The 25223-nt window shown below is 39.1% G+C and overlaps 1 pseudogene; it reads left to right on the top strand.

Annotated features, from left to right (window-relative positions):
• The first annotated feature begins 21890 nt into the window (after positions 1–21890).
• LOC138384353 (glycylpeptide N-tetradecanoyltransferase 1 pseudogene) lies at positions 21891–23450 on the top strand (annotated as a pseudogene).
• Positions 23451–25223: the final 1773 nt, after the last annotated feature.

Raw genomic sequence — 25223 nt, 5'->3', positions numbered from 1 at the left:
CAGCTTATGGGATCTTGGGCAAGAAGAAGTTCTACGTTTTAGCAAGTGCTCCCATCATGATTCTCTGGGATGACAACAGTGGGTCTAGACAGAGGCAGGCAATGGGCTCTCGGAGACATCTCGGATATGGTAAATTCAATCATCAGGGAGAGTTAAAGGACAACAGGGCATAGTCATTAAGAACTTGGACTCTGGAGCCAGTTATACAAGGTTTTGAGTCCTGATCTCTGTTATTTTTTTATGACCTTAGGCAAACTACTCAATCTCTCTGAGCTGCTTTATAATCTTCAAAAAGTGGATAATTATAGATGTTATATAGATTTTTGAATTGAGATAATGTACATAAATCCTTTGTGTAGTACCAAGTATACAGAAAGTGCTGCCTAATGGAAGCTGCTGGATGGAGAGAGAGTAGTTAGGAAGTCTGGCAGTATGCAACAAACAGGGAGTAGTACTTAAGCAAATTGCTGCTGGCTTTTGCAGTAAGAAGTCACAGTGAGGAAAGTTTGACAAGTAACCAATGGACATAGAACCATGGACTTAAAAAAAAAAAAAAAAAGATCTATCATATTGGCAGCATTTGATCTCAAACACACATTCACATCCCCACACCTAGGCACTTGAGTCCAGTGGCTTACTTTGGAATGAAGGGAGCTGAGGCAGTTCTTTCAATTTCATCACTGAAAGAGTGCCCACAAGGAAACCTGTTCCATAGGTCTTTCATGTTGGATTCAGAAAAACTTGCAAGTGAGATTAGTACCTTGTTGCCTGCCCTTTGTAGTGGCATGTTCCCAAGTCTTGTAGGAGAAATTTTCAGAAAGTAATAAGCAGAAATAAACCAGAACTCTAACTGGGTAAAGTCTTACAACTTCCTCGTGGGTGGAGAAGGATATGATTTCTGAATGGGGGAAAGAGCTATGATGCTTTGTAAAATGAGCTGTTATTTGTTTGAGATGATGGCACTCTTGGCCTGAGATCCCTAGACATACAAGTTGATTCATTTCCTCACTGTTGGGTTGGATCAGTATCGAGCCTCCCATGCCAACATTTCCAAGGTGGATGCAGGATGATGGTGTATGGCTGCCTGTCTGGGAAACCACCCTTCATCTTTTGGTCTCATTTTCTCTAGGATCTAATCATAGAGCTAAGCTAACCAACAGAACTGACTGGCCATGCTATGTGTTGGATTGTCCTTGGGTTCTCTCTGTGTGTGTGTGTGTGTGTGTGTTTGTGTGTGTGTTTCCATTAAGTGGCAATTTCTCCATTTGGGCCCTGTAATTAAATTCTTGAGCATGAGAAGGAGCAGCAGCAGAGAGAACACCAAAATGAGAGCACAAGTAGAGAAGAATGCTGTCAAGAGGAGATGACTATTTTTATTCTGTCTGCCTGAGCAGAGAGCTCTTATGATACATCAATGCTGAGCGAGCAGGTGAGACCTGGTGCTCAGATGAGACATGAGCTGTGAGGCTGCCACACACCCAAAGGTCAAATGCTCAGTGTCCTTGTGTCTCAGAGAGCCTGAGATTGACTACACAGCTCCCTCCTGGTTTCCCCCTTTCCATCAAACTGCTTTTGTACAAGAGCCATTAGCCCTAAGCTCTTTCTTTCCTGAAAGAGCCAGGAATGGAGTGGGATGGGAGGTTGCAGATATTCTTGGAAACGGAAGCATTTGTCAGTCTGTTGCCTCTGAAGAGTAAGGATCAGAGAGGGGAGCAAAGCCCTAAACACTGTCACGGGGGAGGGAAAAGGGATATGGTGTCCTTTTTATTTTTTAGGACTAAAGGAGTAAGTTTTACCTCTTTTTTCAGCTACTGGGTTTTCCTCTCTTATTAATCTCACAGAAGAGAAATGGTCAACCCAGAGTTTCTGTCTGAATTGACTTTTGTTCCAAAAGTTATACCTCATCCTACATATTCCTGTGCTCTTTTTGTCTTCTCTAAGCTGATCCTTTTGAGCATTTGCTACATTTCAAAACTTTCCCCCAAACTTCTTCTCCCTGCCAAAAAGATAACTTCTAAACCAAAGTGAATTTCTCTCTTTCATCCCAACCAACTAACTGGTGCCCACTTTGCAGATATCAGCTGGTCGAATTTTTGCCCATGTCTTGTTACTGAACATTAAGCCCAGTATTCTCTGTGGGTCCAGAGTAATTTACTTTTTAAAGGAACAGACACATCGTGCTGTAATTTGTGTGGTCTGTGGCCTATAAAAGGTTGTGAAGGCTTATGATGGTTCTTTTTAAATTGCAACTTAAACGACTGAAATAAATTGTTTTAACGAATGGTGTTGTGAAGCGCTAGTGCTATTAAACTAAATTTCATTCTCTTGGGAGGATCCACAGATGAAGATTTAAGTAAAGATGAAAGCAGTTTTGTCTTTTTAGACCAATTCCCAAAGGCAATTCTGGGTCATCAGATATTTCCCAGAAATTGTTGCCATTAAATCTAAAAAATGAGGAAATTAGTCTCAATATGAGAGACTTAGAGGCCTTAAGTCAAGTTTGTCTTTGGAGGAGTTTTACAAGCCTGTGAAGCATTATTGAACTGTGAGAAGTCACTTTGCTGAAGATTACAGAACGTGGCCTTTATCCATTGGTAAAACACAGTAGTTGTTCATTGTAACCATTTAATAAATAAAGGGAAACTGTAGAACTCTAGCCCCTTCAGAGGATTACTACACGCTGAAGTGAAATGCTACATGGAGGCCCATGAGATGATGCCAGATTTTGGTATTACTCATCCCACCTTCAGAATTTCTTTGCTCTAATTTCAATAGTCAGTTCTTAATCCATAAATCCTCCTCCTAGACCCAGGATAATCCATATTGCATGTTGAAGCTTATTTTTCAAATATCTCTTCTTGGGATGGTGTAATAGTTAGGTTTTGCTGTGTAACAAATCATCCCAAAACATAGTGGCTTAAAAAACAGCTACTTATTGACCTTATAATTCTGTTGGAAATTTGGACTGGGTCTCTATAATTGGCTCTTCTAGTCTGTGTTGGACTCATTCACCTTCAATCAAATGCCAGGCAGTTAGGATGGCCCCGAGTGGAGATATCTTTGTACCATATGGACTGTAATCCAATAGTGGGTTATCCCAGGCTTATTCACACCACCACTGGGCAAGATTCTGAGAGAGCGTGGAAGCTGCAAGGTTTCTTAAGGCCTAGGCTCAGAAACTCACACACAGTCTCTACTGTTGCTTTCTGTTGATCAAAGCAAGCCTCCAAACCAGTTATGCTTGGAGGGGCAAGGAAATAAACTCCACCTCTTTGTGGGAGGATCTACAAAGTCACTTTGGAAGGGATGTAGATATTAGGAGGGGAATAATTAAGACCATTATTTTTTCAAACAGTACTCCACAGTTGGTGTCGATATATGTGGGTTTTTTTTGGCCTGAAGGAGACTTATGCTCATTTGGGATAGCTTTTTAAGCCTATGGAGGCTTAGTCTCTGTAGACCTGAGGAAAACAACAGACTGTATCTTTTTTTGGAGTTTAAAATTATAGGTCTAGGGTTTAGCAATCTCCATGGGGCTGAATGAAGTACCTTCTTTGTCTCCAATTACCAATGCAATGCCTAGCACAAGAGCTTTAGGGGGCTGTGTTCCCACGGATGTTCTTTTTAGTTCCTATGTAGCGCTAACATCCTTTCTGCTGCCAGGTTTTCTGTTATCCCAAAACTAATATTGTGAACTACTGCCAAAGGACAGCACACTCAAATCTCTATTCTCTGTATGTTTTGAATTATCTGGGGTGATTCTTAATCACTCATGCTGTTGGTATTTCCACACTCACTCCATTTGTAATTATGGTGCATGTAGACTTTATACAAGGAATGGAACTATCTCTATTGTTAGGGAGCTCTGAGAGTGTGAAGACTTGACTTGCACTACCTTTTTTGAATCCACCTGCTTGAGAAGCTGTTTAGTGCCTGGGTGGGAGAAGATGTAGGAAAGCTCCATAGCCAGGCTGATTGTCCTAATTCAAGATTTCTTAAAGGAAAATACATTAAAAATTTCTTTCCCTGAATATCACATACATCTTGAGTTCAATGCAAATGTCAAGACAAATCTAAGAGATTTTTTTTTTTTGATTACTCACTCTTTTGGACTGTCCCCATCTGCTTTCCTTCCTTATATGAATAATTGAGAGTTGACTGCATAATACATGCATGGTGGCTTATTTATGGTTTTTGATAGAGCCCCTTGCATGCTTCATTGTGCTTTATGAAACTCTAATCTATTCAGATGATAAATCTCTTTTTTGGAGGCAGCTTCCTGCAGGACCCCAAATGTAGTAAATTTTAAAATGGTAATGCTTTAAAACTATATTATGGGGCTTAAGGGTTAATCTTCTAATAATAAGGGTCTCTTATGAGACAGGCACTGCCTAGGCACTTTAAATACATGAATACATAAGTAAGTAATTCTCACTGTAAGCCTTCAAGGTGGGTTTGGTGATCCTTGTTTCATACATGAGGAAACTAAGGCTCCTTGCAGTTAATTAACTTACTTAGAAGAGCACAGAATCACTATGTTGCTAAACCAGAATGGGAACCAAGGTCAACCTGACCCCAGAGCCAGTTTCTTTTCTACTACATTGGATTCTTAATATGATAATGGCCTTTGACTGCTGAGTCACTGCCATCATCATTTTGTAGGAATGTACTTACTTCTTCCTGGAAGAAGCAGGGGAATTTACCCCCTCACCTTCCCATCTTTATGATTTCATGCCAGCTACAAGATGGAAGTCATTTTTTAAAAACTCACAAGGAATTGGAACGGTAGACATTGCACAAGCCTGGGGTAAAGGTACTGGCAGAATGGGGGACATGAGGTGGGTAGAGAGAGTCAGAAAAAATTTCTCCGTCAATCTTGAAAGGATGTAATTTGAAAATGACCTATCGTACACCTGAATTCAAAATTGTAAGAATGCATTATAAGGTTGCCCAGTATCAGTGTCTTTTAAAAACTTTCAGACACGGAATGGTGGCGAGACTGCCAACCTCTTCTCTCTTGACCCAGAATTGAGTCTTGATGGTCCAGGAAGCCCTTGGTGACTTTCAGGAATGAAGGCGTAGGGTCAGACTCCACCATTCTCTACCTAACACATCTTCTTATTATTATTTTTGTAAATCGAAGTCAGTTACCTCACAGTTGCTCCTGTAAATCAGGTTATTAGCTATGTGCAGGAAGTCCAGCCTCCCTCTGCATGCTTATGTGCCTAGGACTGCTTTACCCCAGGGAAGGGTATTTAGCTTCCTTGGTTTGGTTCTAGTTGGAAACCATAGGCTTTACTTCAAAGCTGTTTAGTTCCAGGACAGTATTTCCCAAGGGTGTTCCAGAACAAGATTTTTCAAGTCTGGGAAACTCTTGGAAATTAACAATGTGCTCTAGCTTATGTAAGGTTCAGAGAAGTGCTGTGCTTAACGTATCTGCTTAACTATTTAATTCTGGGCAGAAATCAAGAATTCCATTTTGGACCTGTTATGTTTGAGATGCGTATTATATATCTGAATGGAGATGTTCCAGGGAGCAAGTGCATCTGTTAGTCTGGACTCAAGGAACAGATAAAGATTAGAGATGAATGTTAGGAAATTATCATCATATAGATGATAGCACACTGGGACTCTCCCTACTGTAAACAGAGTGGAGAAGAGGGCCCAGCTGGGAGCTCGGAACACTCTATGTAACACAAGGCCCCAAGGTATAATAAATTCACATTAAATAACTTGGAAAGCTTTAAAAAACACACATAAAGGGGAAATATTAATTACGATTTAAAAACCTAAAAGTTGACCTAAATAATATTAATTTACATAAAGCTATGCAAAGTACTTGGTACATTTGAATTTAATTTGGACTTAATAATTTCAAAAAAATGGCAGCTTTGCTGAAAATAAAGTCTTAGATTAAAAGACTTTTTTGCTTCTAAGAGACCTCCTTTCTCCAGAGTCCATAAAATAGAATAGACAGACTTAATTGTAGGTCCTGCTGTTTGTGCTCTCTGTGGAACCTCCAGAATTTTATGTTTGGATAGGTGGCTTTGGCTTCAGAGGCTGGAGGGAAGACATGGGAAAGCACAGGAAAGAAAAAAATGCAAGGTGAAATGAGCAAAGGGACACATTCATAGTCACACACGTAGATGTAGAGGAAGCAGTAGGGAAACGTAACGATGAATATGTACATCGCTGAAAGAAGTAATGTGAAAATGCATTCACTGGGACCCACATTCAATGGGAGACAATCAAATTATAACGGGTATTGTGAAGTCCTATCTTTCCCCTGACTTATAAAATCTATGATTTTTTTAAGGTTGTTCTATGTAACGTTGGAAAAATCTCACCAAAAGATGTGAATAGGGCTTTTAGCTTTTTTCCACTTTCTGCATTCTTTCTCATGTTACTTCTCCCAGGTTTCCAGACTCTTATCTGGACTGATCTTCTCCATCAAAGAAAAAAAAAATCCTCAGGCCAATTTACACTGAATATCAGCAGTCCCCGCTTCTCTGAAGTTTTGCTTTTTGCAGCTTCAGTTACGCATGGTCAACCATGGTCTGAAAATATTAAATGAAAAATTCCAGAAATAAACAGTTCATAAGTTTTAAATTATATGATGTTCTGAGTAGCATGACGAAATCTCACACAGTCCTGCTCCAGTCCACCTGGGATGTGAATCATCCCTTTGTCCCATGTATCCACACTGCCATTAGTCAATTAGTAGCCAGCTTGGTCATCAGATCGACTGTCACGGCATGGCAGTGTTTGTGTTCAACTCACCATTATTTGACTTCATAACGGCCCAAAGTGCAAGAGTAGTGATCCTGGCATATTGTTATAATTGTTCTATTTTATTATTAGTTATTGTTGTTAAGCTCTTACTGAGCCTAATTTATAAATTAAACTTTATCATAGGTATATATGGATAGAAAAAGAACAGTATATGTAGGGTTTGATACTATCAGTGGCTTCAGGCATCCTTTGGGTGTTTTGGAACATATCCCCTAGGGGTACGGGGGGACTACTATATCATTCATTCATTGAGTAGTGATTAATTCATTCCTTCAACAAAGACTTATTGAGCACTTACTATGTCCTGGGTACTGCTCTAGCTCTGAGACTACAGGTGTGGACAAAATACTGTATATAAAGATGTCTGCCTTCATGGAATTTGTATTCAAGTTGGAAAGGAGGTGAAGGAGTTAGAAAATAAATAAATATAAAAATAAGGGACACATGTCAGAGGGTGGTAAGTGCTATGGAAAAGAAATAAAGCAGGAAAGGAGAAGGATGGTGGTGGTGGGGGTGAATTTTAAATAGTGCCATCAGGGAGGGCATCACTGACATTTGAGCAAAGATCAGAATAAAGTAGAGGGCTGTGCAGATATCTGGGGGGGGGGAATGTATCTATTTGCTACAGTATTGGGGAGAAGGAAATGTTCAACTCAAAGAAAAAAATGTTAATAATAATGGCATTTCAGATGACAACTAGGGAGATAATTTGGGTGCAAAGACCTTCTTGGAGTCCTGTGTATCATGTCATGCAAGTCGCTGCCAACACTGCCAGCAGGAATGGCCAACACAGGAGAGGGGTTTTGAGTAATGACTTACAAAGATGAAGGCTCTGCTAACTGGCAGATGACAGCCAATGAATGTAAAAAGTCAAAGACTCCCAAGACCGTGATAGAATTCCAGAAGACATTTGCATATAATCAAAGGGGGGGAGGAGAGAGAAACATAAGTGAGAGAGTGAGCACCAACAGGGATTCATTTTTTTAAAATAATCATTTTTCAAAATCATGAACATCACTTCCATCAGCAATGCCTCTTTAGACCTTTGAATCTGTGCTGGGTTTAGGCTTTCTTTGGTTCTCTGTAGGTCTAATAATGATCCTAGATCCCCAAGAATCAATCTTGATGATACATGTTAGACATAAGCTAAGGAGGTCTATCTAGGTTCGTGGAGGAAGTGAGGGGAAACCAGGAGTGGCCTCTAGTATTTTTGATGTGATACTCTCACTTCCGGATCCCCAGTCTTTTCCTTGGGTACTCTAACTAATTGATGTCTCTGACGCCAAGGTGAGGTGTGCACTATGTAGTGCTTGTATCGCTCATGTTCTATCTGCCAACACTCATGGTCTAAATACTCCCAGGTTCTCTAGAGTGTCATGCCATTTGCTTGGATGACTCTTTCTTCCTCTCATCTCCAAGATAACTAGGTATCCCAGCCAGGGTCACCATGTGTGCTGTTCAGATTGTGTCTTACACAAGGACACCTAACTAACGGTGCAAGTGGGAGCTACAATCCACTCTGTGGCTTGTTCACCAAGCCATTTACCCTGTTGTAGAGCTGTATCCATCCGGAGAAAGAGATATCCTTTTCCAATTTACCCAAAAGCAACCTATGCTAGCAAGCTATGTTTCTGTGTGGCTGCAGTCCCCCAAAGGGCCTCTTTTCTAATTCATACAGTGGAAACCTGGGGTGAGTGGTGGCCCCGATAATGACATATCTTCAATAAAAACCTCTTTCCCTCTATCTTTCTTTCTATATGTACGAGCAGACATATCCACCAGATCTTGTGCATTTGGCTACATGCACACATATATCTCCTGTCTGTAGTTAAGGAAAACTCGTTTTGTTCTTCAAATTCTGTTCCATCCAAGTTGAGGGCTGTACTTACGCTGAGAACAAGTCCAGGTTATTGTCCACCAAAATTCTTCAGAACGAGTGACTACCACTGAGTAAAATCAGGTCTGGTTTATATTCCCCTTTTAATGTTTGACTAAGTCTTAGGATTATAGTGATAAAGAGGGGCTTGCCAGGCCATCTTACATCTAGAAGGTGCTTTACCTAAATCATCACAAACAGGGTCGGTTATGTTGAGCAGGGTCAAAAAACATGGTGTGGGGTAAGAAATAGCGGTTAGGTCTGCAGGCCAAGCTCCACGTGGCAGACATGAGGCAGGTTTGTGATAAAACCAGCTGGACTTGCTGCTACAGAAGTGACGTAGGCTGTGTAAGCCTACTTGTGTAAGCCAAGAATGTGCTCACCTCATTGTTTTTGGGTTAAAAACAATCTGGCTTTGGAGCCAGATTTCTAAGGTTCAAATTTAAATTCTACCTCTTACCTGCTTTATGAATTTAACCAATTCCTTTAACTGCTCTGTGATTCCATTTTCTCATTACCATCTTTGTCATCATTGTTGCCATCGTCATGATCATCATCATCATGTAATTCTGGTCCCCATTCCTTGAGTGGTTTTTCCCTTCAGCTGGATCCTGCGCTCCTTTTGTCTGCAGTTCTTTCCCTTCCCATATATTACTGTGGCTGCCAAGTTATTCCCAAGCACCAGATTGGGCTTTCCTCAGTGTCTGGGTTCCTCCTGAGTAGACATCCTGGATATCACCTGGATACAGGCTGTTTCAATTCAGTTGGATCCAAAGTTAACAGACTGTGCTCCCTACAGGAGGAGAGAGTTGGAGGTTTAATGTGTTCAGAAAAATAAACCCATAGATTGCAAAAAAGAAAATATTGCCCCAAGCAATCTTTGTGAACTTACTTGGTTTAGGGTTTAAAGAAAACACAGAGGCATTATATGCATAATAAAAATGATAGCTATTATTTTTTGAACATATACTATGCACCAGGCACAAGGCTTGATTTTTTAAAAAGACAAATTTCGTAGCAACCCTGCTAGGTAGATATTCTGATGAGAAACTGTGAGGAAACTGAAACTCACAGTTATGACAGATTTATAAGGGACAGGGCTAGCTCATGCTTTTTCTCTGACACAATCTTCTCCCATATAGTGGTTTGATCATTTTTCCTGACCTCTGGATGCCCTATACATGTGTAGGAAGCATCACTCAGTTTTAGATGGTAAAGGCAGCCTTTTTTCAGCTAACAAATTTAATTATTTTCTCACCATGGAAGTCATACATATTCAATATAAAAAATTGTGACACAATAGATAAGTTGCCCAAGGTCATGGTGATCTGATAAGTGGCAGAGTCAAGGCTCAGCCTTCTCCAGAATCTATGTTCTCAATCACTATTTTATATGAAACCATTTCCCTATGTTAGTCTCCTTTGTCTGACTCACTTACAGGGTCGAATTCATTATTATTTAACACACTGGCACATTTCAGTTCAGGGCATTTGTCTGTTTTGCACAGTTTCATCTGTCTTTAACATAGGTTAGCAGTATGGAACTCCTCTTGGCCAAATAGACAGCCAATTTGGGGATAGGAACATCCTCCTGATTAAAAATGTAAACTGAAAAAGCTAGGGATGCAAATGGAATTAATGTCCATACATGATAAATTGGCTCCTTTTAAAGAATGTCTAGTGATCTGTAAAGTCATGTCTAGCTTGATGGCAATGATGTCATATTATATGCATATTGGTAAATTGCTTGCATAGTATTTGGCTGAGGAAGGTCCCAGGTCATCTCCCCCTTTACTTGTGTAATAGTTCCCCAAACTCTACTCCTGTTGGTGGGGTTTGTTTGTCTTTTTAAGAATTATACTTTAAGACAATACTGGATAAATACATCACCACATTTAGTGTCCTTGCTAACTATTGGTTTAATTCTCCCTCTCTCTCTCTCTTTGGTCATAATTAAATGCAATGGAAGCCCCATAAAGTGATAGAAAATAAGAATCAGGGCCTCAGACCTTTCATCTATACTATAAAGGGTCAGACTAGCTGATAACTAAAGACTTTTCCATCTGTCAGATTCCTTAAAACCCTCCATCAATCACAACAGTAGGAGAAATTTCAGTGCTTGACATCATGTTTAAAAAGTTTTTGGGGGGTAAAATTGGGTCTCTTCCAGGAAATGTCGCCATTTCCCGCCAGTTGCAGAGAGTGGAGTTTCCATGGTAGTCATCAATCGATGACTGTCGAATAATGTTCAGGACAAACTGAAATCAGAAAGAAAGTTGATTTTTAGGAAAGGCATAAAAATGACATGATGTTAGGGATTAGAGCCTATTTCTCATGCCTGAAGTGGAATTAAGTAGAATAAAGTTCCCTGCCACAAATATATTTAGTGAAATTTAAGAAATCTCCTATTACAGTTTGAATATGGCTTATCAGAATAATACGGATTTTTATCTAATCTGTAAGCCTGGGTGGAATGTAGGCAGAAGTAATGACCACCCAGTTGCTCATCATAGTGGATCCCCTTGGAGGGGGCAGTGTATACAGTAGGAAGCACACTGGTGGCAGACGCAGAAAGACTTCATCTGATTCTTGGTTACCCTTCTCACTGATGTGTGGCCTTAGCCATGGTATTTAATTTCTCTGAGCCCGCATTTTCTCATCTATAAAATGGAACTAATGAAATGTTCCTCAGAGATTTATTATAAAGATTAAATTTTAATGTATGTGTAATGCCTACTGCTCAATAAATCCGAGTCCACACTCTCATATTCAAAGTTTTGAAATCTGAAAGTCGTGAAGATTGCTTTCTTGAAACCCTCTTTGTGGCAAAACCTGAACTGTCTGATTTTAATTTCATTTGACAGAAGAATTTTGTTTGACGATATGAAGCTATTTTTATAGTCTTTGTCCCACTCAATATGAATACTAGTAGGTTTTGGTGCATAAATATATAACTGATTATTAATACTTGTGCTGTCTCAGACTTTTTGAGGGGTGTTACAAAACATACAATTTAATATCTTTCCAAAATCTAAAAACAATCCTGAATGCTGAAATATATGAGGCCCCAAGGATTTCTGATAAGGGATTTTAGGCCTAGATTTCTTTCCTGCTTTTAGAATGAATGAATATTAAGATACTTTTCTTTTGGTATCACCTTATTCTGGTTAATATCACAGATGGTGATTCTGAGAAAATACTCTTTAGGTTTTTTTCTTTACCATTTTCTTTGAAGGGATATTTTCACATTGTCTGAGCTAAGATTTCCGACCACAATCTGGGAATTATTGTAGAGTTCTTAACAAAGACCTTAAGACCTAGAATCTAGTGGATTTTATAGTAAGATAAAAATATCTCAAACTCAGATTTGGTCTGACAGAGCTAAAAAGAAGCCCTTTAACATTAGCCTTAGTAGTTGCTTAATAAATATTTATTGAGATGAGTTGAAATCCCAAGAAATATGCATGAACCTTAAAATAGTATGCCAGTAGATGGAGAAAGGAAATTTAATAGATCCTCAGCTTCTATGAGGATTCTTCTATTGAACATCTTTTCAAGAGAGTACAATCATTTCTGCAGAGCTTTAACATGCCTGACTCAACTTTTGGTCTCTTTTCTAAAAAAGTTGCTTTTGTTATTTGAAAAGGGAAATCAGGTTACTTTCCTGATTCTTAACTGCTCATTCACACATAAACATTATTATTCTTACACTTAGCGTTGCATTTCTGCATTTATTGCTAGAAATTGTGGAGGCCTAATAAAGTTGCTGATATATATACCGTACAACGAAAGGTGGGGGCCAGGCGCTGTCCATGCTACTAAAGCAGCCTGGTTCTGTTGCCAAGAGCATAAGCCACTTGCTGAACTATAACAAAACCAAATGATCAATTGCCTGAAGTGCTGTTAGCTCATTTAAAACAAATTCCAGGTTTAATTGAGCCTGTATCAAATAGATCATCCTGTATCGAGATGTTTTTGTAGTTTAAGACTTGTAAGAGAGACTATCAGTAGTACTCCACACGCATGGTGAATAGGCCAGTGTGATTCACAAGCTACTAAAGAGAAATTATTTTGGAGGCTACACAGTCACTGCGTTAAAACTAAAGTAATTTATTTAATTATCCTTTGGAGGGCTCTCTATATTATTTTTATGAACGCAACAGAAACATTGAAAAGCCGAAGGAAAAATAGGAAATTAACTTACATGAAAGTTGGCTATTAATTTTCCCTTCATGTAAAAATGTATTTTACTGTGTTTGGAACAATGCAATTTCAGAAACAGTGAAAGTGTTTTAACTCACAAAAGTAAGGAAACAAAATGGGATCAGAGAAAACATTCTGAACCTTTGAAGAGATGAGGGTTTTGGCACGTTAAGGTGCTTGATTGTGGTTGTCAGACTTCTCTTGGTGTAATTCTCTTCTAAGACTGAGAAATAAATATGGTGAAAGGCACTAGGGTAGGTTTTAGGGACGACTGGGAAGTAGCAGGATCGTGTTTAGTCACACTTTTTTCCCATCTGTAGAGCACTCTCACCTTCCTCAATGCTCTTCCCTCTCTTTTATCAAAGCAGGAATGTTTGAATTTGAAATTTTTCCTTGACTTATAGAATGAAAGGCCTTTTTGCATAATATGATTACAGGCACCACAGAATAGGAGGTTTTCCAGGCAAGAGGATTATCCTGGTGCCCATGAAATCACCCAGTGGACTTACTAAGAGCATGTCAGTTATGACACAGAATTTTTTGAATTCATCTTTTGTGGAGCAATCTAGTAATGACTGAAATTTTCCAACTTTTTTTTATTTTGCCTTCCACAATCCATTTTTTTTTTTACAACAAGTCAGAGGGACACTTTATACAAATTATATCATATTCTATCTTCCATTTAAAATGGTTTAATGGATTTCCTTTATTCCCAGAAAAAATATCCAAGGTTGTAATAAGGCTCTGTAATAATGTGGCTTCTGTGTACTTCTCACTACTCCCTGAGTCCAGACACAATGGCTTTGTTTTAATTCTTGAAAACTGCAGGATGATAGGAACTAGGTTTTATTTACTGCGTTACTTTCAGGTGCCTGGCACAGTGCCATGATTAATAAGTGTTTCTTAAACGAATAAATGAAAGAGGGAATGAGTGAAATGTTGCCATTCTAGTTAGTGTTGGTAAAACAACTTCCATTTTTGGTACTACCCTTCCTTCTACAAATATATATCGAGTCCTTACTACGGGTTAACGCACTGTGCGAGGTGCTGCTAAACAGCAGTCACAATACGTAATAACCAAGCTGCTGGGAATTAAGAGTGGCCTCCCGGGGCAGGTTACAGTCACAGATTTGGAGATCTAGATATGCAGAAATGGTAGAGAGTACAACTGTAGAACTCTGTCTTTTTGCTGCTTTTGGACTAGACAGAAGACTTAATCTCCAGGGAGGCATAATTGCTTTTAAAACAGAGTGAAACACAGTGTTTCCTTCCAAGAGGAAGAAATTAATGTCAGTCACTAATTATGTTTGAAGAGTGAAATGTGAAGAGACCCATATGTCTTTGCTACCATGAGGTACATAAGGGCAGAGACCTGAGGCTCCATTGTCTCACTTCCTGCCACCCTCGCCTTTTCATCTTGGGCATAACATTAATAGGAATGAGATCATGGGCTGTTCCCAAAGCCTTTTCTAGGTCTGAAGGCATTAGATGCCTTGCTGTGTCATTTTATATACAAAGTGCTCAAGTGTTCAAAACTTCTTTGTCAAGAAGTTTTGTGGCAAAATTACCATGACTTTTAGAGGGATTTGGGTGTAGTAGAGAGGAGGGGTATTAGGAAGAAGCTAAGGTAGCATTGATCCACTTCTATGAGAGAATTATTGTTGAAAAACAATTTAATATTTCTTTCGGATTAGTAGGAGTTTTGTATCTGTTGCATGACTTGTTCCAAATTGGCTTTTAGGAAAAATTTTAATTTCCTCTTTTTGTATTAATAGTGTGTACATACAACACATAAATATTTTTAAGAATGGTATGCATATATATGTGCTGTTTGATTTGCCTCTTTATTTTTTTTTCTAAAAAATAGCTAATTTGAATATGACTATCTGAATGTACTGTTATTTTCTCCTAATAATACCGCTAACTTGCCACAAATTTGGTCATTCACATAGGGTACTATGTCAGCCAGACTTAAAACTTTATAACATCAACTTAGAAGTATAATTTTAAAAATTTAAGAAAGGAAAGTGAGACCTTAAGGCATGCTTGTTTTTTAGTTAGCCTTCAGAAAAGAATAACTTACGTTACAGTAATCTTATGATAAATCATATCTTCTGTCTAATTCTTGGACTTGCATGCAGCAGTATCTCCTCAAAAATGTCTTCATTCTAGTGAGTTTTACAAGACAGAAGCCCAATTCCTCATCTGTATTAAGGGCTATCATTGCCTGCACCTTTTATTACAGTAAACCTCAGATAATTTCACACTATAGTAACAATCTCTGAGCCTGTTCTCTCAGTTAAATCATCTTCTGTTCAAACATTATATTAATATTATCTCCACTTGACACAGCAACAAACATCAGTCACTGAAATTATAGATATTAAAGAACTTAGCTCCCCTGTCTTGTTCCTTGTTTTTGTCAGTTAAGATGTCTGTTATTATCTGGTTGTTACATCTATGGTTAAGTGCAAACTTCAAGATAGCAATATTCTCTTTGGAATATATATACTCATTTCCCAGAAAATTAGTCTGGAAAGTTGCTTGATGTTAAAAGAAATTCCAAACATATAAATTTATTTGGAAAATTCTGAGTAATATATTACCACTCTTGGAAATCTGTAATGCATATGAACTGGTTAAGGTCTCTGAAAAGTGCTTCCGTAAAAAATTTTTTCCTTCTTTCTTTAATCCAGGATTTCCTGAATTTAGTTGACTTTTTTTTTCTTTTTCCGTTTTTTTTTTTTTTTTTTTGAGACAGGGTCTCAGTCCATCGCCCAGATTAGAGTGCAGTAGTGTCATCATAGTTTGGCTGTTCTAATAGCTTAGGTCGATATTCTATTCTTTCTCAGTGCTTTAGGTGTTCCTTTCTATTCCACTAGTAATCTAGTAATGAATGAAATTTTGCATCTTTTTTTTTGCCTTCTACAATCCATTTTGTTTTTTACAATGAGTCAGAGGGACCTTTTAAACATGCAAATTATGTCATATTCTTTCTCCCATTTAAAATGGTTTAATGGATTTCCATTATACTCAGGAAAAATATCCAAAGGAGAATAACTTTCTCAGAGGAAAACTTTCCTTTGGAAAAGAAATATAAAAATAACTCTCTTTTCCTATCAAAATCCAAACAAACCATCAGCCCTTTTTGGGAAACATGGAACTTTGATTCTGAAGTTTGTTCACAAGCTTGTTAAGAATGTGAAAGTTGTGGTATTCTTGCCCAATAAAGTTTACTTTTTCAAAGAATGGTATAAGCACAGGGCAGGATGGTTCAATGAAAGTCACAGAGTGGGACTGGGTATAGAATTGGGGATCTGTTAGCATGAGAGCTCTAGAGAAACTCTTTAAAACTGGTCTGGATATATTCTTAGGAATGTGAAGCTTGGTTTAACAATAGGTTGTATGTATTTATAAATCACTTGGTAACTTCATATGATGGACTCTTCTATTCATCTTTGTCTGCAATGTATATTTTTGGCTGTTGGGAATCTAGGAATTGCTACCTGTTTTCGCAAATGTACCTCAGTTTCACCCCATTTTTTCCCAATGTCTCTTCCTCAGGGCTGATGACCCCTCCAGGGCTGTTTCTATAGTGTCATGAAGAATGTAGTGTCACAGTTAGCTTTTTATCAGTGTCCACTTTGCAGGTTTAGAATACTCCCTGTGGTGTTAGTAAAATGAAAATAATTTTTGCTTGCATAACTGTAACGCAGATGAATCTGGTGTCACATTCTTCCTGGACTTAGGTGCTGTTTGACCTCTACCAGCAGGAAGAGGTCAGCTCCTAACTCATGCTCCTCAAAATACTTCTTAGAGAGGTGGTTGACACCTGTGCTGGTAAAGCCACTGTAGAAGTTAAACAAACTGGTTTGGGCCCCTTAGAGGAAGTAATTTGCAATGTCAGATATGAGGGAGAATGGCTTTTCTGCAGGAAGGAGTTTGGATGGCATAAGGAAGATAAATAGCCCTGAATGAAAGGGTGAATAAAACCCTCGACAGTTTGAAATTCCTTTGGAGGAACCTGGGAGTTAAGCATTTTCTTTCTTCTCCTTTTATCTCTTGTCTGTCTCATATTTCAGTTTTATGGTCCCTCTTTTGCTGCCCATGGTGCTGAATTATGATGAGCCCCAGACTTAGTTTAACCTTAGCTATTTCCTGACCCACACTTTCTTTTAAGGTAGAAAATGACTCAGATTACTTCTTTCTCTGCAGTCATGACTATTATTAAATCTTTTACAATGGTCACATCCAATTTCTTATTTCGCTTCCCCCTCACCAATGCACTGGGCAATATGTATGGTAGGGAGGACACAGGCACCATCTTTGGCTAAAATAACTTAAAAGACTGAAGCTAAGAGTTGGTAAGTATACTCATTTAATTAGAGAAGTACGCTGGGATAGTTCAGGGTCTCTGTAGATGGCCTGCTCCTCTGCAGAAGGTTTCTAATTCTGGCTCCATAATTTACTAGCTGTATTGCCTAAAGGCAATTACTTAACCTTACTTTCATTTGCTCATCTGTCAATTGAGGAAGCAGCAATTCCTATATCATAGAATTATTCAGAGTAAAATGTGAGATAATATAGTAAGTTTAGCACAGGGCCTGGCAGACATGATCAATTAATGCTAGTTTCCTTTTCTTCTTTGAATAGCAGAGGATACTGTCTTACTGGTCCAGAGGGAAGCTGGTAACTCCTGAGGACAAAGTTGTGAATCCTTTTTTTTTTTGTATTAGTTTTCTCTACATTGTTTCAAGTGACACATGTTCTAAGATCTGATCTTTGGGCTTTCTAAAGAAAGCATATAGTAGTGGAGGAAAACATTTTATTTAATTAAAAACTCCAGATTACCTGGATTGAGAGACAAGGTAGAAAATATCAGGTCATTGGAACTATGAGAGCAGATACAAGCTGAATGACATCTACATATGTTGAACAATGTAAGTACATTTGAGGCTGTCATGGTATTTCAGTCCTTGGTGGTGGTATTGGTGGTGAGGGTTCTAAGAAATAGCCTTTCCAGTGACTGAGAGAGTCGAGATGTGGCTTAAACCTTGAACTGGGCTGGCTTATCCAGAGAGAGATCAATTTTATGTCTCCACTAAATAGGCTAGTTTATGGATGAGCTCAAGTAGTTGGTAATATGAATGCTGGGCAGGGTAAATAAGTCAAAGGCTGAGTTTCATGGACTTGGACAAAGGTGTGAGTATGTGAGTGTGTTGAGAGTAATGTGAGGAAATGCTGAGACATGTAGAAGTATTCAGCACTCACAGGAAATGTGTTATGGTTAAGGGCTCTAGTACGGGAGATAGACAGACCTGTGTTCAAATCCCAGATCTACCACTTGATTTGTCAAATACCTAATAAAAATACTTAATAGAAAACTTGACTGAGATTAAAGGATAAAATATTTATTTTCTCACACATTAAGAAATATTGAGGCAAGGTAGGCTGCAAACTTAGTACATCAGGGCTGTGGCTCCAACTCTCTGTGATTTTGGGGGGGGGTATTCTTTTGCCCTTCTCAGGCAGCTTGCTTAATATTCGAGTTGGTAGAAAGATTGCAGCAGTTGTTCTAGGTACCACATCCAGGCTTGAAAGTCTCCAAAAGAAGAGGAGACATTAGTTTCTTTCTGTATCTCTTATGAAGCAGTGATAAAAACTTTTCCAAGATCTCCACAGCAAAATTTTCACTTTTCATTGACCAGAACAGGCTTACATGCTCATTTCCAAACCAATGATGGTAGGGGAACAAGATTACTATAACTAACCCAGACTAAAAAAAGATCTACTCTGGGATCTTGGATTGAGGATCACACTTAATATTTTGAGGCAGGGTGGATACCTGAGAAAAATTCGTACTCTGTTAGGAAGGAAGAAGTGATAGGGAACCAATAGTATATGCTGTAACTTGCTAGTTCCTTTGAGCTTCCAATTTTCCATCTGGATAATGTATTTACGTTGCATATGTAGAAATGACTAAATAAAATAACAAAGGTAAAGCACTCAGCACAATACCTGTTAAAGAGTAAATATTTAATAAAATAACAAAATACTTGGCAATTGAGATATCACATTTTTTGTCTGCAAGACTGCTTCAAAGCTCTTACTACCTTGTGTGGCTATGTTCTTGAGAAGCTTTCTGCACTTGTCCTGACTGGCTAAGAAACCAGAATAGTCTTGAGATTCTAGATAAAGTCTTCTAACGAGTCTGCTTTGGGGAGATGGTAATGTCACTGAAGATGGCCTTTGGTCTGTTTCCTATATTTTCTATATAGATAGACTGAGTTTCCATTAAGAAGTGTGAAAATGCCTCAACACAATCAGTGTGCCATTGTGTCATGTGGACCTCTATATGTGTGTGTGTGTGTGTGTGTGTGTGGGAGTGTAGGTGTGCATGTGTGCATGCACATACATTGTCTATGAATATGTTCAACTTTTATCTTGCTTCCAAGCCGCTTGGCTGAGCACTTCAATTATTTTCAAAGTACCAGTAAGGTATGAGGATTATGGTGAGAAAACAAGAACGCACAAGGGCAATGTCAGCAGGGCTGTCACACTGTACAACTCCAGGGGTGTCCCCCAGGACTGTGTAGTACACAGCTTATGCAGCTCTGTATGATGGCCTTAGATGTCAGTGACTTTTAGTACAGGATACAAACTTTGCACACATAATAGCATGAGAGAACAGGGCACATGGCTTATACTCCTTTTTTTTTTTTTTTTTTTTTGGCAAGGGTTTCACTGTTGCCCAGGCTGGAATGCAGTGGTGTCATCATAGCTCACTGCAACCTCAAACTCCTGGGTTCAAGCAATCTTCCTGCCTCAGTCTCCTGAGCAGCTGGGACTACAGGTGCATACCACCACACCCAGCTAATTTTTCTATTTTTTTATAGAGAGCAAGTCTCACTCTTGGTCAGGCTGGTCTTGAACTCCTGGTCTCAAGCAGTCCTCACACCTCAGCCTCTCAAAGTGCTAGGATTACAGGTGTGAGCCACAGTACTCAGCCAAATTCTTATTTTTGTTTAAATAAGTAGAACAAATAATTTTTTTTTAACAGCTTTGCAGAGTGTGGTGTAGTGTGGTGGTTGATCCCAGAGATTGTGGCATAAGACTGTCTGGGTTCAAATACCAGCTACTTTACTATTTGCAACTTTTGCTGTCTATGCATCACTTTCCTCCACTGTAATACGGGAGTAATTATAAAGCTGACCTCATGGGATTATCTGGAAATTTAAATGAATTAGTAGATGTAGAGACTTATAATAGGGTCTGTATCAAAGGAAGCACTCAATCAGAGTTAACTGTGATCATTATTATCACACCTCCTTCTTGTAGGATTTTGGTATTTCTGCAAATTTGATGCAATTTGTATTTTAATACCACTATGACCTTTTATATTCAACTGGATGTTTTTTTCAGTGGCATTTTCATATACATTTTATATTTTTGTCCTTGCAGCAACCTGTCAGCTAGGTAAAACAGAAATCATTATCTGTACCTCTATTATAGTAATTATTTAACTCCACAGCACTTTTCTGATGATTTGTCAGCCTCCTCTATCAGATGGAAAACTCTCATCAGGTGCAGTGTGTAAGCTAGAAATGCAATTAGCTGGGAGTAAAAAACATTCAAACAATAGTAGCTTAAATCATAATGACATATGTCTTATTTAGTAAAAAGTTCTGAGGTAATAGTCAGTGGCTCAATGGTAGTATTAAAAACCTAAGGTTTTTCCATCACCCTCAGTGGGTTTATTCATCTTCCTCGCGCTTGTAACTTCATGATCACAGATGGCTGCCATGATTCCAGGCACTGCGTCTCTGGTATCCCAAGTAGGAATGAGGGGAGTGCGTGGAAAAAGGATCTCTTTTTATTAGCAAACAAAATTTGTTCCAGAAGGCCAGTAGATGTTTCCTTATGCCTTATTGACCAGACTGGGCCAAATAGCCATTCCTAGCTGCAAAGGAGGCTAGAAAAGAGACTGGCAAAGGGGAAAGGAATTACCATGACTTATTCAGAACAATCATGATTATCTCTTGGAGCTGGGCACATTGAAGCCTGAATATTTTTTTTGTTTTTTAAATCTAGGAAGATTGTGGGACAGAAGATACAATGGCTATAGAAAAGGAAACTAATAGTGTCAGCTACAAACACGGATGGTGCCTGACTCCTTTTTAAAAAAAGTCTGAGCCTGATACAAAAAAATTCCATAAATATTAGAATAAATGAAACTCTTGACAGATAGACTGAGGCACAGAAAGCAGAAAGTATATGATTTTCCTAGGACCACAAAACTAGTTAGGAGAATAAGTGGAACTAAAACTCATCTATGCTAACTTCTGGCTTGGAGTTCTTCCTATTAGCAAAGGCACATCCTGGTTTTTGTCTTATTTCTCATGGAAAAGTTAATGCAATATGGTTCCTTTCTATTTGTTGGGTGTTTGATAGAATGGTTCAACTTACATGAAATAGGTGTGTCTCTTCAGACTTAGGTAAGGGATAGCACATTTAATGTTTTTTTTTTTTTCTGTAAGTTTCAATCAACCATGCCCCTCTTTTTTTTTTATTGAAAAAATGTAATTGTGGTAAAATACACATAACATAAAATTTACCATCTCAACCATTTTTAAGTGTGTAGTTCAGTAGTGTTAAGCATATTCACATTGCTGAGCAGTCCATCTGCAGAACTTTTTTATCTTGCAAAACTGTAACTCTGTGCCCATTAAACACCTCCTCACTTTCCCCTCTTCCCAGCCCTGGGGACACCACTATTCTACTGTCTGTTTCCATGAGTTTGACAACTCTAGATACCTCATATTAGTGGGACCATACAATAAAGCTTTGTTTTAACTTTTCACCCTAAGCTTAGCTTAGAACATGACTATGACTAAAATAATTTCACTGATCACATAATGTTGAGTTTAGAAGGTTGACTGGGCCATCCTGTAAGTGATAGCAGAAGCCACAAGAGGTCAAGACTAGGTGAAACCAAATGTGATTATCACCAGCAACTCAAGATGGCGGACGAGAGGGAGGCCGCCGAGAGGCCACGACACTTCCGATGCGGTCGGTGAGGGAAGGGACCGGAAACGGCCACGAGCACTGCGGCGACTGCGAGAACGCGGAGGACAACAGCTACAACCGGGGTGGTTTGAGTCCAGCCAATGACACTGGAGCCAAAAAGAAGAAAAAGAAACAAAAAGAAAAAAGTAAAAAGGCAGCGAGGCAGATTCAACCCAGGATCAGCCTGTGAAGATGAACAACTTGCCAGCAGAGAGGATCCGGGAAACATAGACGGCCATTGAGCCGTTCTCAGCGGGTCAGGGACCTGCCAAAACCACGGAGGAGGCTACCAGGCGAAGCTACCAGTTCTCGGATACACAGGCTGTCCCCACAGTGGGCGAAGCGGTAAACACCCACGGTCCCGTGGAGCCTGACAAAGACGACATCTGCCAGGGCTTCACCTGGGATGCCCTGGACCTGGGGGACCGTGGCGTGCTGAAAGAACTGTACCCCCTCCTGAATGAGAACTATGTGGAAGATAATGACGTGTTCCGATTTCATTATTCCCTAGAATTTCTTATGTGGGCTCTCCGGCCACCCGCTGGCTACCCCCTTGGCACTGTGGGGTTCGAGTTGTCTCGAGTCGGTAACTGGTTGCATTTATCACCGCCATCCGAGCAAACATCCATGTCTATGACACAGAAGAAGATGGTGGAGATTAACTTCCTGTGTGTGCACAAGAAGCTGCCCTCCAAGAGGGTGGCTTTAGTCCTGCTCCGAGAGATAACCAGGCGGGTTCACCTGAGGGCATTTTCCAGGCTGTTTACATTGCCGGTGTGGTACTACCAAAGCCTGTAGGCACCGGCAGGGACTGGCACCAGTCCCTAAACCCATGGAAGTTGACTGAAGTGAAGTTCTCCCACCTGAGCAGAAATAAGACCATGCAGCTTACCATGAAGCTTTACTGACTGCCAGAGACTCCCAAGACAGCTGGGCTGCGACCAGTGGAACAAAAGGACATTCCAGTCATGCACTATCTCCTCATCAGGTACTTGAAGCAGTTTCACCTCATGCCAGTCATGAACCAGGAGGAGGTGGAGCACTGGTTCTACCTCCAGGAGAATATGATCGACACTTTGGTGGTGGAGAATGCAAATGGAGAGGTGACATATTTCCTGAGCTTTTATACGCTTCCCTCCCCCATCACGAACCATCCAACCTACAAGAGTCTAAAAGCTGCTTATTCCTTCTACAACGTGCACACCCAGACCCCTCTTCTAGACCTCATGAGCGATGCCCTTGTTCTCGCCAAAATGAAAGGGTTTGACGTGTTCAATGCACTGGATCTCATAGAGATCAAAACCTTCCTGGAGAAGCTCAAGTTTGGCACTGGGGACCTCAACCTGCAGTGTTACCTTTGCAATTGGAAATGCCCCAGCACAGGGGCAGAGAAGGCGGGGCTGGTGCTACAATAACCAGTCGCCAGTGAGATTCTGGATAAAGCCACTGAGAATTCCAACCAGGAAATGGAACCCCACAAATTGGTCCAATTTTCACAAACGTGAGAATCCCTGGCAAAGAGAGCAGAGCTGACCCACCTTTACCAAACCACCAGCGAACTTGATAATTGTATTACAGTGGTGGAGGCTGTGTGACGTCACCTTTGGCTGTGTCTCTGGTCTCCCTGTTTTCCAGTTAATCACATCTTCATGCACCAGCGATGAAGGGAATGTAATTGCTGAAAACTAGCTCATGATTGGCATCTTGTGGAGTTAATGGGTGAATAATAAAAGTATATATATACACACACACACACACACACACAAATGTGATTATCAGATGACCCATAATAACTGTGCCTTAGATGTGCTATTCACATGCCCTTGAATCTGTGGCTGACTACATTTGCAATAGGAAAAGGAGGACTAGGATAAACAGAGACCCCAGCTAAAGGGCTTGGTGGTTCTTTTGTTTGAATAACCCGTACTTATAGGGTAAGATTACTGGCATGTAATAGACTATAGTTCTGGTTTGTATTGTTTCACCTACTTTTTAGGATTATTAAATATGAAGTAGAAATATTTCAGAACTTAAAAGAACTCATATTGACAAGCACTACATGTCAGACATAGTTCTAGATGTATAATTTAAATATTGTTCTCCTCATTTTGCAGGTGAGGAAACTGAAGCTTATAGAAGTTGTGATTTGCACAGGGTCGTATAGTTATAAAGTGGCAGGGCTGGCAAAGGTGAATTTCAAAACTTGTGCTTTCCCCATTGCCAAAAATTCCTGTTGAGTGCTTGGACACTACAATAATCAGATTTTAATGAGCACTCGCTGTGTATAAAGAAGCTCTTAGTACTCAGACAAGGACATAGTATATGTCTGAATAATTTTTTGCCTCTAAGTTGTTCAGGAATTAGCATTTTAATATTTTGCATGTAAAAAGTGTTTTACAGACTGAATAGTTTTATATAACTATCCATTATCATTATCCTTGTGTCAAAATTCAGGTTAACTTTCTTGGAATTTCAATGTAGGCCTTTACAAATCATTGTATGGTATTTTGAATTTTTTCATATTAACATAAAGAAGTAAAACATACATTTTGAGTTGTTTAAAGATGCCAGCAGCTAGTATGCATCATAATGTGTACTGAAGTTAATTCTAGAGCATATCCATAGTTCATTTTGTTTTATGCCATGGCACCTTGTTTATAGTGTAGTGTATTTATGAGTTAGAATACCTTTAAATATTCTGGTCTTATGTAGTTGTTTTTTTCTTTCCTGATAAAATTTTAAAATGGCATTTAATGTTTTAAGAAACATTGTACTTTAGGTGCAAAGCTGTTTTATTATTTTGCTACAAGTTAGCTTTTTTTTTTTTTTTTTTTTTTTTTAACAACATTAGTATCTTACTGCCCTGGCTTGTAGTAAAGTTTCATTCTTCTCATTTTATGATTTTAGCTTGAGGAGGTTTGTAGTTAGAATAAGCAAAGTACTATATTAAATTTAAAAACTTTATAGATCTTTACCTAACACTGCAATAGCAATATCATAGGACTAATAATTAATCTTATGATATTGCTACTACAGTGCAGTATGTCTTCCCATATTGAAAAAGTCATGTTAGGAGACAATTCTCCATAGGCCTCCTTGAATTTCTGAAGATTTCATGAGCAAGGCATTGACTGCCTTTGTCCTAGATTATACTTTCAAGGATGCTTGTACTGTAATCAGCCTTGTAAGATAAATATAGTGTCTTTCTCTGGAGCAAAGGGCAGATTGGCTTACAGCCTTGGAAGATAAAGATAGTGTCCAGAGTATGGGCCAAGCAGTTTTACTGC

Source organism: Eulemur rufifrons, chromosome 6, assembly GCF_041146395.1.
Source record: "Eulemur rufifrons isolate Redbay chromosome 6, OSU_ERuf_1, whole genome shotgun sequence".
Taxonomy (NCBI): domain Eukaryota; kingdom Metazoa; phylum Chordata; class Mammalia; order Primates; family Lemuridae; genus Eulemur; species Eulemur rufifrons.
Note: the sequence above shows the minus strand (reverse complement) of the source record. Positions and strands in the feature narration are given on the sequence as shown.